The sequence below is a fragment of the Lepidothrix coronata genome, unplaced genomic scaffold (genome assembly GCF_001604755.1).
Source record: "Lepidothrix coronata isolate B3197 unplaced genomic scaffold, Lepidothrix_coronata-1.0 Scaffold29, whole genome shotgun sequence".
Lineage (NCBI taxonomy): Eukaryota > Metazoa > Chordata > Aves > Passeriformes > Pipridae > Lepidothrix > Lepidothrix coronata.
Genome location: NW_016690209.1, coordinates 2,376,964 through 2,390,332, shown reverse-complemented (window position 1 = coordinate 2,390,332; position 13,369 = coordinate 2,376,964). Strand labels below are relative to the sequence as shown.

Here is a 13,369-nt window from a genome sequence, read left to right as displayed (position 1 = left end):
GTCTGCACAGAAGCGTGCAAGAAATCAATAGGCATTTCTGGCACATTATTAAGCGACTTGATGAAATGACAGGAATGCTTTTCCCATTAGCAGGAATTGCTGAGCCCCAGCTGAGGATGAGCACCGGGGCTGGGCAAAGGCTGAGGGAGGAGAAGCCAGAGTAGCTTTAAGGCAGGGAGGCCTGGAACACAGAGCAGCTTTCGGGAAGCGATGGGGTCAGAGCTGGGAAAATGCAAATCCACCCCCTTGCACTCAGGAAAGAGGCATTTGGTCCATTTTTAGCAGAGAGCAGGCTCAGCCACAGACTCTTGGCTGCCTCATTGATTTTTCCCTCTTAATGGAAACAACCTGCAGGACTGAAAATATTTGCAAACTGCTCAGGTCAAAAAAGGGAGCAGCAATAACAACAGGGGCAGAGGGGAGGCTCTTCCAGGGCAGAGTTGTGCTGTGCCCCTTTCCCAGCATCTCTAGGATGTTTGCTTTCCCCTGGGCATGCTGCCTGCTCTTTTTTTTTGTTTTCAATTCTCAAGCAAGAGCATTCCCTGGGTATTTGCCCCAGGTGGACCAGTCTTGTTAAAGATATGAGGGTGGAAAGGGTCAGAGGAAGAGGAACTGACTCTGTCCTTAACCTGTGCATGGCCAAAGATCACCACTTGTCACCTGCTGGAGAGCTTGTGCCTCCTGCCAGAGCCAGGAATGCTCAGCCAAGTCAGCCAGGCAGGATTAGAGCTCAAAATGATCTACATAAATCAGATATAGAGCCAGGAAAAACAGGAGGGTGTTCACCAAGACAAGTTCAAGGTTCAACTGAGCAAATACAGGGCTGGGGGGGGGAAGCCTAAATAAATACGGGGAGAAGCTGGCAAGGCAGCTGCTCTGCAGAAAAGAGCTGGGGGATGTAATGGATCGCAGGCTGAACACAAGGCAGGAGCACTGCACTGTGACAAAAAAAAAATTAAAATATTTTAAAAAAAGTATTTTTAGGAGATGTAAAAAGAGTATCTCACCTCTAGAGCCCTCCTCAATCCTGCCAGAGTCCTGCCTGTGAATATGCCTCATTTTGGGTGATGCTGGCTGTGTAACACAGGTGGGAAATGAACAGCAAAAACATGGCTGAGGGCAGCGAGACCTGCCAGAGATCTGCAAAGCCTTGGAGCAGTTGTCTGGCTGGGGTGGGCCATCCCCCAGGGAAGGAGATGAGAGGCAGATACCCAGGCTCCTTGGGTGGTGGGATGCTGGAAGGAGGAAGGGCCTCATCTGTGCTGAGTGAGAAACAACAGGCTGAAGCTTCAGGGGGGAAAATCCCCTTTTGGCTGCAATGCTCTTAGCTGCAAACCCATCAGGAGTATCACCTCCACCTCAGAGGGGCTGAGAAACCTCCCACAAACCCAGTAAGGCTTGAGCTGGTCCTGTCTTGGTGCTGGGCTGTAGCCTTGGCAGCTACTGCTCTCCCCCCGGGGAGGGGACATGATGCCTCCCTCCTTGCCATTCCATGGTCACATCCAGACCCATCTCACCCTGCCCAACGCCACCAAGACAGTTTGGCTGCTGAAGTGTTTTCAGCAGTCACTCCTATTATTTTTTTCAAGTGAAAGAAATAGCTGTGAAACACATGATAAAAATCTATAGCTCTCACCACCAGCTTGCAGATAGAGTCCCACGACTGCTCATATTGGAAATTCAATTCCAATCAGCATATTGGCAGGAAAGGATTAGGGTCAGTGCCAAGCACATTCATCGGGGCCAGTGCTTTCCTGAGCCTCTGTGTGATCCACCAGCTACTCTGGTACCTGCAGAGGGCCCATCTTGGGAGCTGGCTGCTAGAATGGCTCTGTAAAGGGCTCTTGTGCCAGCACCCCATGATGTGCCCTGTGGAGGGTGTGGGCACATTCCTTGATGATGCCTCCACATGCCCAGGCTGTGCCCGCCTCTCTCCTTCCCTGAAATGCTCCCCTTCAGATCAGTGAGCCCTGAGGCAGCTGCTCTGCTCTCTGCTGCACAAGCAATGGAGCCTGGTGAGCAAAACCTTCAATGGTCCTTCCAACACTGTTCCCCCCACCCTCTGCAAGGAGCATTCCCTACATCAAGATCCATATGGACTAACTAGCACACTAACCAGGATTTAGCACAGAGCAAGCGCCTCCAGGACCCTCTTTCAGCAGCTCTGGGGAACTATCCCATCAAGTATCCCAGTCCAAGCTGCTCAAAGACATCACAACGTACAGCTTGGTGTACAGCAGAGACCAGGACACCAAATTGCCCTTGGGTGCATGATGGCAGGGCCAGGGAGTGCTATGCCAGTCTAAGGCAATACAACAATGCACATCACATCGGGTTCAGGTGCCTCACTGTAAAGGAGATATTGGAAATAGAGTCAGGAGTGGAGAATTTCAAGCCATTGGGTTTTTTAGGAGCCTGGAGATAAAGCTGAATAAAAATGAGTAAGGTAAAGGCATTACCCACAGGGTCTTATCTGATCTGGCACCCGAACCTGCTATTGCCTCCACTTCCCTATCTTGAGGAGCTTTTTAAATGCGCACAGCTACAAATCACACCCTTTCAGTTTAAGTGTCAAATTAAATCAAGACAAACGCTCCCCTGTTCCACATTTCCTTTGGTCCTTGGCTAAGCCCTGCAGCCCTTTCCCAAACCTCCACCTCCCACAACCTGGCAGAACCCCAAGCCTTTGCCTTGGGAGACATCTTCAGCCTGAACTTCCCATCTCTCTGGCATGCAGAGCTGCTCCACTGCCAGCCCCTCTTTTCAGTAAGAAAGTTACTGAAGACTTTTTTTAGAGGGAGGCTTGCTGTCAAACTCTTCCAGTCACCAGCTTTAAGCCCTTTACCAGAAAAAGTCAGGCAAAACTGAAGCTCATCTTGGCATCCAACTCACTGCATATAAACGAGTGTCCATCCCTTACGCAACAGTGAAAGTTCTACCGGGACAGATGGCTAAATACAAAGACCAAAAGCTAAAAACTGATAAGAAACTCACTTTTACACCAGCACATGATTAATGTGTAGAACTCATTGCCGTAAGATACAACGAGGCAGAGAGTTTTGTAAGATTTTAAAGAAGATCTGACATTTATGCGGCTAATAGAAGATTCTGTAGCTCCATGAGTCAAGGTAGATAAAAGGAAGATGCCTGGAGGGAAGATAAGGCCATGTGCTTCGGAGCATAAGCTAATGACTAATAGCAAAAGACAAAGAAGAAAGCACCCCTGGGAGGCTGGGTTTTTCCTGTGTACCAGGTGTTTGCTTGTACCTTCTCTGAAGGTCCTGGCACATGTTACTGCAGGATTGGATACGCGACGAGCTGCATCCCAGGCTCGCCCCAGGACAGCAACTCCCCTGCTCCTAAATTTCTACGTTTTGTTTTGGTTTTAAATTAGACCCAGATCTCAAAGGCCTGAGAAGCCTCTATCATTAATCCTCCTGACACACAACCTGGCTGCACGCGCTGGAAATCATTGCTCAGGGGTTGGCAGGGTTCCAGGCAGAGGGGACTCAGTGCTGACTCACGGTGGCCCCAGGGATGCTGACACCATGGGCAGGCACCAAGAATGCCAGCCTAGCTGTACCCACACAGAAGGTCTTGTCTGAGCAAGAGCGTGGTGCTGCCTGGACTATACCAGCAGCTGGAAGGGCATGGGTGATGCTGGCAGGACAGACAGGTGCATTGCTGGCTGGCTGAGCCCCATCTCAACAGAGGGGCCACAGACCCCTGTACATTCAGGTACCCTCATTTTGGTAGTTGCTACAAAGTGTGAGGCCAACGTGTCACAGTTCAGGAGGCACAGTGGCAACTCACAAGCCTCTCCTACATAGCAGAGTTAGGAAAGATACCACCTATCCCGGGCTGGAGCCAAACCACAGGCACATCTCCACGAATGCTGGGTATGGTGGCATCAGAGCTTTGTGTACACTTGCAGACATGTATTCCCACATCCCATCTCCATGCTTTTCCATCACACAACAACACAAGTCCACCTCCCACCTCCATTGGGTGTGCTGCTTCACTGCCTTCTCCTTTGAAGCCCCTTGTGCCTGTGAATCAACATCCAGAGCTGTCACTGGCCGCCTGCCGGAACGTGCTTTGTGCCTTGGTCCAACATATCTTACCTTTGCAGACTTTACATGATCTCAGCCTCCTCCTCCCCCAGTCTGTCTGTGGGCTCTGTCCTGCCTGCCAGCACACAGAGCTCTCTTTGTACAGCTACTGTCCTCTGAGACGTGGATGTTTAGGTCCCATCCCTAAACATCCCTTCCCCTACATCCCTGCATACAACTTCCACTCCATCAGGCAGCTGTAGGGCCATTAACACCACCCAGGCACCTTACTTTGAGGTTTATGAGCCCAAATGCTCCTTATCTACTGACCACTTCTTCCACACAGAAGTGGATCCCATCTCTGGGGCCAGCCTGTTGCTCTCTGCCTGGCCCAGCTCTGCAAGAGGCAGAGCTGCTCTGTCTGCACAGCACCTCGGTGTTGCTGGAAAGCGCCTCAGCTGCAAGGTGGAGATGGAGGTCAGAGCACTGGAGGATGATGATGATTTCAACCCTGCTGTACGGTGCTTTGCTAGGACCAGTCGTTCCTTGCCTTCATTGCTACCTCCCCACACCCACTTTCCACTGTGGTGTGTTAACACTCTCTATCCCCCTGCAGTGGGGGATAGAGTGCCCCATGGGCACTACCACTCTCTTCCTGCCCAGCTCCATCAGCCCTACTACAGCCCCCTTCCTCACCCCCCCTCTCCAGGGCTGCTACTCCCCCTCACACGCCCCCATCCCCAGCAGGGCTGGCCTCTTCTAAACTTCCCCACTCCAGGCAGGAGACAAGTTCAGCTGCAGCACTCCTAGTCTAAACAAAAACAAGGGTGCAGCACCCCGACCTTCCCCTCCTCCCCCCAGTGCTCTCCCTACGTGCTTGTTTGTGCCTCTCCCAACCATAGTCTGTCATTTACTGACAGCATTTCAGCCTCCCTAATTTGGAGTCGGGAGATCTCTGAGGAAAGATTGCTTTTTCTTTTAATTGCATATCTCCACAGCACCCAGTCAGGGCACCAGAGCACACACAGCCCCATCAGGAGCCAAGTGGGTACCAGCTCCAGCTCACACTTGCGTTCATGCCATGTGCTGAACAGCCACAGACCAGTGATGAGCCCACCTTGACAAGGGCTACAAGCACAAGGGAAGTATCAAACCCTAAAATAACTCCCTCTGCAAGAAGCTGCCAGCAGCCAGACCTGTTGGGGAAACCCATCCCACCCTTCATCTCTCTTTAAAAAGGCTCAACTGCCACTCAGCAGGGAAGACCCAGATGTGAGGGGCTGACAAGCCTTTTAGCATCCTGGCAGGTTGCAGTGAACGGGTGTGATTTGCTCCACCCTGATGTAGCAGAAAGTTCCAGCTGTGGGTAGCACTCCGGCATTTGTTACAAAACAGCTCTCTGCTCCCCACCCTTTTTTTTTTTTTATTATTTTCTTAAGAGGAAAAGTATTTGCTTCAGACAGCATTTAGCAGAGCGCTGTGGTACCCGCCGGCTGTCCCTGCGTTGTCACAGCCCTGGCTGTGTGGTGCCCATGGCCCTGCTGCCATCTTCAGGGCATCTCCCACCAGCTCCTGCTCGCCCCGGGTTACCACGGCTCTGCGGGAGGGCGTTCCTGGCCACGGCTCCTCCGAGACCAAAGGCTGGGGGAAAAAAGCCAACAGGCAAGTTCTGGAGGACTTTCCACAGCGCGATCCAAGAATTAAAAAAGCTAAACAGATTTTACATATTAAGACTACAACCCTTTAGTGCAACATTAAAGACTATTTACTTAAGAGGCTGTGGATGTTACGCTGGGAAGTTTTCCCTTCCACAGATGCTCCGAGCAGCAATGGCAGAAGTGTTTTATCACGTCGCTGCTGGAGCCAAAAATGCTCGTTATCCTCCGAAAGGGGGGGGTTGCCAGTGCTGTTGTAATGGGCAGCTGGTCCCTGCCTGCTGGCTGTGGTGCTTTGCTGCTCTGCAATCATGTGCCCAGGGTAGCCATGGGACCATCACCAGCAAGTCACTGCCCTTATGGTTAATTATAGAGTGAGGGCTGAAGGGGACGTGGAAGAGCATCCACAAATCCTATCCTGTGCCATTATCCCAACATGGCATTGCCCAACCTTCCCCTCCTCCCCTCTCCAGCTTCTCTCCTCTGGATGACCCTTGGGAAAGCTGGAAGAATTAGGGATTAACAGAGAAAAATATTTCACCTAATCAAAAAAATGATATAATCAGAAGAGCTCACTGCGAGCCCAGAAACCTGATGGGCTTTAAAGCTTCAAGTTCTCCTCCCGACCGCAGGGAGCCATTCCCACTCCTCCATTGGAGGTGAAAAGAAAGCTAACGCCTCCTGCTAAATCCAGATAACCCCGTTCATCTTCTGCGGCAGATCTTTAAAGTTTTTACTGGAGAAGAGCCAAACACCGGGAAACCCAAGTTTCACCTCCAGCCTGCTCTTGGGCCACCTGTACTCATGTCGGCACGGCCAGGACAGCCCTGCGCTGCCTCCCGAGCCGGCCTGTGGTTTCCTCCCACCCCAGACGGCGCTCCTGGAGCTCTATCTCCAATTCATTATGCTAAATGGGAGGAACCAGAAAACCAGACTTCAAGTCAGCAGATTTTTACTGGGATGAAAAAAATAAAAAAGAGCAGGTTTGGCTTTTTGTAGACACACTTCCCACTGCAAGAAAGTGTGGGAAACCCCAGTGGGGCTAAAGGAGCCATTTTGCCCCAATCTTTTGATTGCTCTTCCCTGTCCAGGTCTGTACCCGCCACAGACCCAGTGATGTCTCCTGTGGTTTTCAAAGTTACGACCACCTGAAATTGTGTTTAGATGAGAATAGCAGCTTTCATTAATGTCTAACACGTCCCCTGTGTGCCCAAAACGCTCAGAAAGCCGAAGAAAAATTAAAAGCCATAATGTATTTTTTTATTCTTATTGATTTTTAAGCCTATCTCATTTTGGAGAGCTGGCTCATAATTTTGGAGCGCTTGTGGGATAGTATAAGTACCCAAGGCCTCATGGTAGGATTGTACAAAGATTTTTCCTCATGTTTTATTTTTCAGTAACCTTCATAGCTAAACCCAGTCTTGTGGAGAAGAGTTTTTAATATTCAGACTGACAAAAATAATTACTTTTCAGTATTATGCGATAAATCACCTGATAGGGCCATGGCACTGGAGTTCACGTGGGCAAGCTGGCTAGGACAGACCTCCAGTGAAGTGTGGGGACCAGCCACCCAATCCCAGGGCTTCCTTGCTTTTCCCTGGGTGTTACTGTACCACTCTGGACTAAACAACAGAATACTGGGAGCCCCAGGATGCACTGGCATCTCCCGGTGTTCATGAGGAGGCTCGGCTAGCTGTGCAGGGCACACCACGAACCCAGCGGCTCCATGTGCACATCCTTGCTCAGGAAGCCGTGCTTTAATCAAGGCTCTGGGATCCTTCCTTTGCTCGCCTGGGGCGGGGGGGATTTTAACTCTAAACACATTAGTGTGTGAGATTGAAAGGTAACGTGTCCTCCCGGGGCTGCCGAACAACGGAAAGGAGCCTGGGTTTCATTTGCACAGAGTGCGCAGTGGGAATTTCCCTAATCAAATAAAAAGAAAATGAAAAACTCACTCTCTCCAAAAGTTTAATTCTCTTAATTACATTAATTGGAGAAATATAGGAACCTCCTTTGCACGCCTTTCTTCTCTGCAGAGGAGAAGGGCTGCAGGAAGGGACTTTTTGTGCATGAGGGCATAAGCTGGACCTGCAGCTGCTGGCAGGATGGGATGGGGATGGACGAGCGACAGCAGGGATACTCTGTGGTCTTCCTTGTCCCAAAAATAGAACTAATAAATAATGTTTCCTCCACCCAGATCTTGGCCTGGGTAACTCTTCCACTGTTGGATGATCCATTCATCCCTCGAAAATGTAATGGGGATTTTCTCTGGCCCTCACCTGATTGCCATCAGGTATCAGAGGGGAGATGGGGAGCAGAGCAACTTGTCTCACCCCTGGCTTCTCCAAGGCAGCTGGGAGGAGGCATGTAGCCCTGGAGGGGGCTGTGCTGTGGGCTGAGGTGCTCTGTCAGCCCCCAGCCATGGGCACTCCCTGCCAGGTGCTGCCCACCTGCACGGCCTGGCCCCACCGCCCCGCCAGCACACGGGCTCCGTTAACGCCTCCTTGGGGAGAGCGGGGAGGTGACATCATGTCGAGCAGCAGAAGAGAGGGGGAGCTGCTTCCGCCCTGCTCTGCACAGCCATGGCCCCCAAGAGCCCCCTCGGGATTCATCCCGTCGGCTTTAACTCCTTTGCTACCAGAAGGAAGGGAGGAGCTTGCAAAACTGCCAGCCGCAGGGCTGGATGTGTGTGTTGCCTGTCCCCACTGCTGGCCATCCTGAGCCAAGTGGGGATGTTCACTGCCTTCACTGGGACCATCCCCCAGTCCCTCACAGCAGGGAGATGACAGGGAGCAACAGCATAAATACATCAAAAAGACCTGCAGATGTGTATTTCCCAGCCCTGCTTGAAAATCAGTGCCTTTGGGAAATATGGAAGGAAGAGGGGTTTTGAACTTGAACCTACCCCAGGCTCTGGCTGAAAGCAGCCTGACCCCCACCCAATCTGCCTCCAGCTTGCTGGAGGAAAACAAACCCTAAAGTGGGAACACACATTGCTCTGCACTTGGGCAAAATGCCTTCCTCAAACGGTCGTAATTCAGGTTTCCTGGGGCACCCAAAGGGGCCTGGGGAGGGTCAGTGTTGGGGTGAGCTGGGGAAAACTGAGCTGGGTTGGACGGCAGCATCCCCCTCTGCACGCCAGCTCCCCGGCGGTCGGCCAGAGGCCTGCTCCCCACTGACACCACAGCAGGAAAGGTGACTCTATAACTATAATTTTAATATATAATGAGAAAAGTCTGTGTTTACTAAAAAAAAAAAATAAAAAAAATAAAGAAAATGGACATAGCCAAACCATTTGGCTGAATGCTTTTCTTGGGTAAAAAAAAAAAAAAAAAATAGGAAAGGAAAGACCCACCTTTGTAGGGGAGATCACGTCTGGAAAATTCCAGTCCAAATGACATAAGTTATGAGCAATTGAAAATTTGGATTAGAAGGGAATTGAGCACGAAACCTCAAGAATGAGCATCAGCATCCTGCTCACAGGTCCCCATTGCCTGAGCAGAGGTCGGCAGCGGGATTTTTCCCAGGGCGCAACCCCTCCAGGCTGCTTTGGGGCCTGGGGAGGGGAGAAGGGGGAATCCTCAGGTGCTACAGGATGCTGGTAGAGCAGGGAAGGTAGAGGGGAGCCAGGCAAAATCCAGAGCATTCCCACTGAGCTGTGAGCATCTGCAAAAGCTGCTCTAAGACAACATAAATTACTCACAGCAAAACCCTTCACCCCAAACACCTCCTGTTCTCTCCTACCATCTCGGGGCAGGGTTGAAGCTACAGCCCAACCCTGGGCTGCACACAAAGCTGAACCTGCTGAACTCCTGTTGTTTCATGCTGGCTTAGCTCAGCTGGGGCAGCTTTGTGCCAGAAGTCTCCTAACTGAATTTACTCCTGGCTTGCCTCAGGTCAGGCTGTGCCAAGAAATGCACAGGTGCAAATTAAATCAATATACCTGGTGTGGGGAGGGAGGTGGGGAGGCAGGGGTTGTCTCTGTGGAAGGTTTGCACGGCTGTCACCAAATTGGCTTTAAAGCCAAGTGAAGCCAAAGTACGGCTGCAACTTCCGTTTCAAAGCAGCCGTGGGCCTGCAGGGCTTTCCCAGGCCAGCACAGCTGTACCTGCCTCTAATGAGGCTGGAGACACAACAGGACACCAGCAGGAGCACCCTCAGTGTCCCCACTCCTGGGGGACAGAGACATGCCCATCTCATTTTGCACAGCTGCAAGAGTGCTGGCAGCTCCATTGCCCCCGGGGTAAGACATCAGGAGGGGGTTCTGCCCTGGCTCCCTTGGCTCTGCTGAAACCTGTTGCAATACGTGAGGCTGGATGCAGCAGGGTCTCCACCTGGACAAGGTCCTACGGGATCAGAGAACCCCAGTGCAAACCAGATCCAGTGGCAACAACAAATAGGGAACTACTCTTTTTTCTGGGCAGGATATAGCAGCTCAGCCCCAGCTCCACCCCATGATGCTCCTTCCCTGGTAGCTGCTGGTGCTGGAGATGCTCCTTTCTTGAGCTGCCATCCATGTCCCTCACTCCCTCAGTGCCCTAATCCCTGCATTTCAGCATCATCAAGAGGATGAAGGTGAGAGCTCACAGTCCTCCTTGCAAGCTCCCATGGTGGAAGGCCACCTCACAAGCCTCCATGCTACGAGACTACCTTGCAAGCCATGGTAGGAGATTATGTTGCAAGCCCCATAGTGGGAGGTTGCCCCAAGCCAGGCCCAGAGCTCTCTCGACAGGGCAAAGGTGGGCCCGTGGTTTTATTCCCACTAGCACAGAAGGTATGGCAGCCCTGGGCATGCAGTTGCAACCCTGAGCTCAGCTCTTGCGAGTCCCTGCAGGATGGTGTGGCCATGTCCACAGTCATGAAAAAAATGGTGTCAGGGAGTGGGGAATTGTTAGCACAGCTTTGGGCTGGGTAGCTCTGCTAAACACGGCTTTGGGAGGCGTGGGGCAGGGACCATTCCTGGTAGACAAGGTGGACATGGCCATATCTGGGATGCTGCGAGAGTTTGGGCTGCTCAGCTTCAGCAGCCTCTCCAGCCAAGCTGTGGCCAACAGCCAGAAATCACACGAGTCTCTGGGTCTGATCCGTACAGGCCAGCATTTACTCTATGATGTAGCCACAGAGAAGGGGATTCAGCAGCCCAAACACAGCAGTTCCTGCCAAAGTGGGTGTCTGTGTTGCCTTCCTGGGTTCATCACAGGGATTAACCTGCCTGTGACACCATGCCCTAAGGCATGCAGATACCCATGGCAGGAACCACTCTGTTCCCAGGCCCCTGCACAACAGAAACTGGAGATGCCCTTTGTCAAGTGAGGGCTCATTTGGGAGCCAGGTCTTAATCTGGGAGTCAGTGAACCCAGCCATAGACTGTCCCCAGTTTGTTTTATTATCTGCATTGTTTATGGGCCTCCACACATGGCCCTGACAGCGAGAGGGGATGTTGCACCCCTCTGGCAGTGCTGTGCACCCCCTGCACCAGCCCCAGAAGCCAACATTGGAGGGCATCCATGGACAGCATCACCCCCCTTAGCGAGGGCTGGGAGAAAGACGGGATCAGTGGTGTTATTTTACTTAATTTATGACTAAATGCCCCCAGAAGAGTTTAGCCCTTATTACTGAGATATAATGGCCTATTAAGGGAGCAGCATTCCCTGGAAAGCAGCCCAGTGTCAGTGACTCCTTATTGCGATAAGAACTTAATAATCACACGTGGGGTGAGGACAGGAGGAAGCCCACAGCCTGCCCATGGCGCAGCACAGGGGCTCCTGCCTGTGTGGGGAAGGGAGGTGATGGGAAGCCCCTCTGGGGGCTCTGCTGATGGAGAAGGAAATCCCCGTTCTTGTAAATCTGTAATTCCTCACTAAATGCTTCGTAATGACAACAAATGTAAAGTAGTGTCAGAAACCCCTCATTTTCTTTTACGGTAAAGTCATGTCCTGAAGCCAAAGAAAGGAACTAAAGAAAAGCTAATTGCTCACTCACTGTTTAAAACGTGCTGGTCTTCAACATCTTTGCAGCTCCTTCGATCTGTTTTCCATGTTGTCCTATGAGCAGGATGGAGAGCTTGAGCCCTGAGTGTCTCCCACCCTTGCAATCAATTAATTTCAAATTTAACTTTCAGAAGGAGGGACCCCCCTCCTCTACCCTCATTTCTCAGCACATCGTTTGCTAAGTGCGATGGTCTCATTTGCTTCTGGGTTTGTTATTGAACAGGGAACATTTTCTCAGCAAAATGTAAGGCTGAGTGATAAGGACTGGGAAGGAACTGATAGAGACTTTGCAGATCGAATATGATGTTGTTTATTTGACTATGATGTATATTTAAAGGTCTCAGTTACAATTGGCCCCAGGCACTCTCTAATGAGCTGCAGCTGCCTGGACTCTCATTAGCTTTAATGACATCTTCTCAGTACATTTTTCTTGGGGTAAGACCTTGTCCTCTCTATGGTTGTGCACACACTAAAACCAAGAGACATCTCACCCTAAAAGGGCAGCCAACTCAAAACAGTGGAGCAGTGATAAATGATGCAAGTGCCCAGAAGAGACAAACCTTTCCTGGAAGAGTCATTGTTTATTTAAGGCAAACTAAATGTAATTTACTTTGGCACGCCTTAGAATTAGACCAGGAGGTATTTGCGCCGAGGCTCAAAAAGTGGGTAACAAAGTCACTGTGTGTGTTCGGCAAAGATCAATTTGCAATTTCCCTGATTTTTGCCATTTGCCTTACTCAATGGGCAACCATCTGCCTTCCCAAGAGCCACTTTCCAAGGTAGAAAAGCGGCGAGAAAAAAGCCTGGATTAGGAAAGGAGGTGAGAGGAGCAAACACAAGCCCCAGTGTTAGGCAGCACCTCCCTGCTCCTGCTCCTTGCCGGCGAGCACTCTGGCAGGCTGCTGCCTATTGATCCTGCCTCTCCATGCGGAGCCCTGTCCTTTTTTTTTTTGCTCTGGGTATGTCTTCTGGTGCTCTGCCCCTACCGCCAGCGGAGGCCTTATCCGACTTCCATCTCTTCTTCGGAGAATTGAGGGAGCAGTCATTAATCATCCGAGCTGTCCCCTCCGTGGGAGCACAATGGCCTTCTTTATCCTGCACTTCAACAGCCCTGACATGTACAATAACAATCAGCCTTGACGTATCTGTATTGCACCAAAGAGACTTACTCAAAGGGTTCTTTTGCAACATTTAGGGTTGTAGTTAAAATATATTGGTGTATTGTAAGGGGAGAGGTACAGATCATATCGGAGATGTATACGGGTTTCTAGGAAGCAGGGCAGCATCGCACAAACATTTTTCTGGCTGTGTTGCTAACCCTGGCAGCAGAGGTAGAGCTGACTGGTGCAGGGAAGGTGATACGTGCTTTCATGGGGTGGTTTTCCATCCTTACTGTTTTCTCAGGGAATCTTTCTAGCGGAGAAATTCGGCTGCTTCTTACTGAGACGTGAAGAGCTTAGGAAATTCCTCTCCCAAAATGAGCTCTGCTCCCATGATGGGCAGTAAGGCACCATCTCAGCAACCCTGGGGAAAATCAGATGAAACCAGGATCTCCTAGCTAATGTCTTCAGACCAGTCCTACATTCATGGATTTCTCCCCTACAGTGTAGCATAGTGGAATTTTGTCCCCAGTACTCCCAGCAGAGACACAGAAGTCTGCAGGAGCTGCTCA

The 13,369-nt window shown here is 51.0% G+C and overlaps 1 long non-coding RNA gene across 1 annotated transcript in view; it reads right to left on the bottom strand.

Moving 5' to 3' along the window:
• LOC108495123 overlaps positions 1–11,737 on the bottom strand; it is a 24,857-nt gene extending 13,120 nt beyond the window's left edge. The window contains exon 1 of the long non-coding RNA XR_001874011.1: positions 11,690–11,737. This is a non-coding gene — a long non-coding RNA (uncharacterized LOC108495123). The remainder of the gene's footprint in view (positions 1–11,689) is intronic.
• Between the last annotated feature and the right edge of the window lie 1,632 nt (positions 11,738–13,369).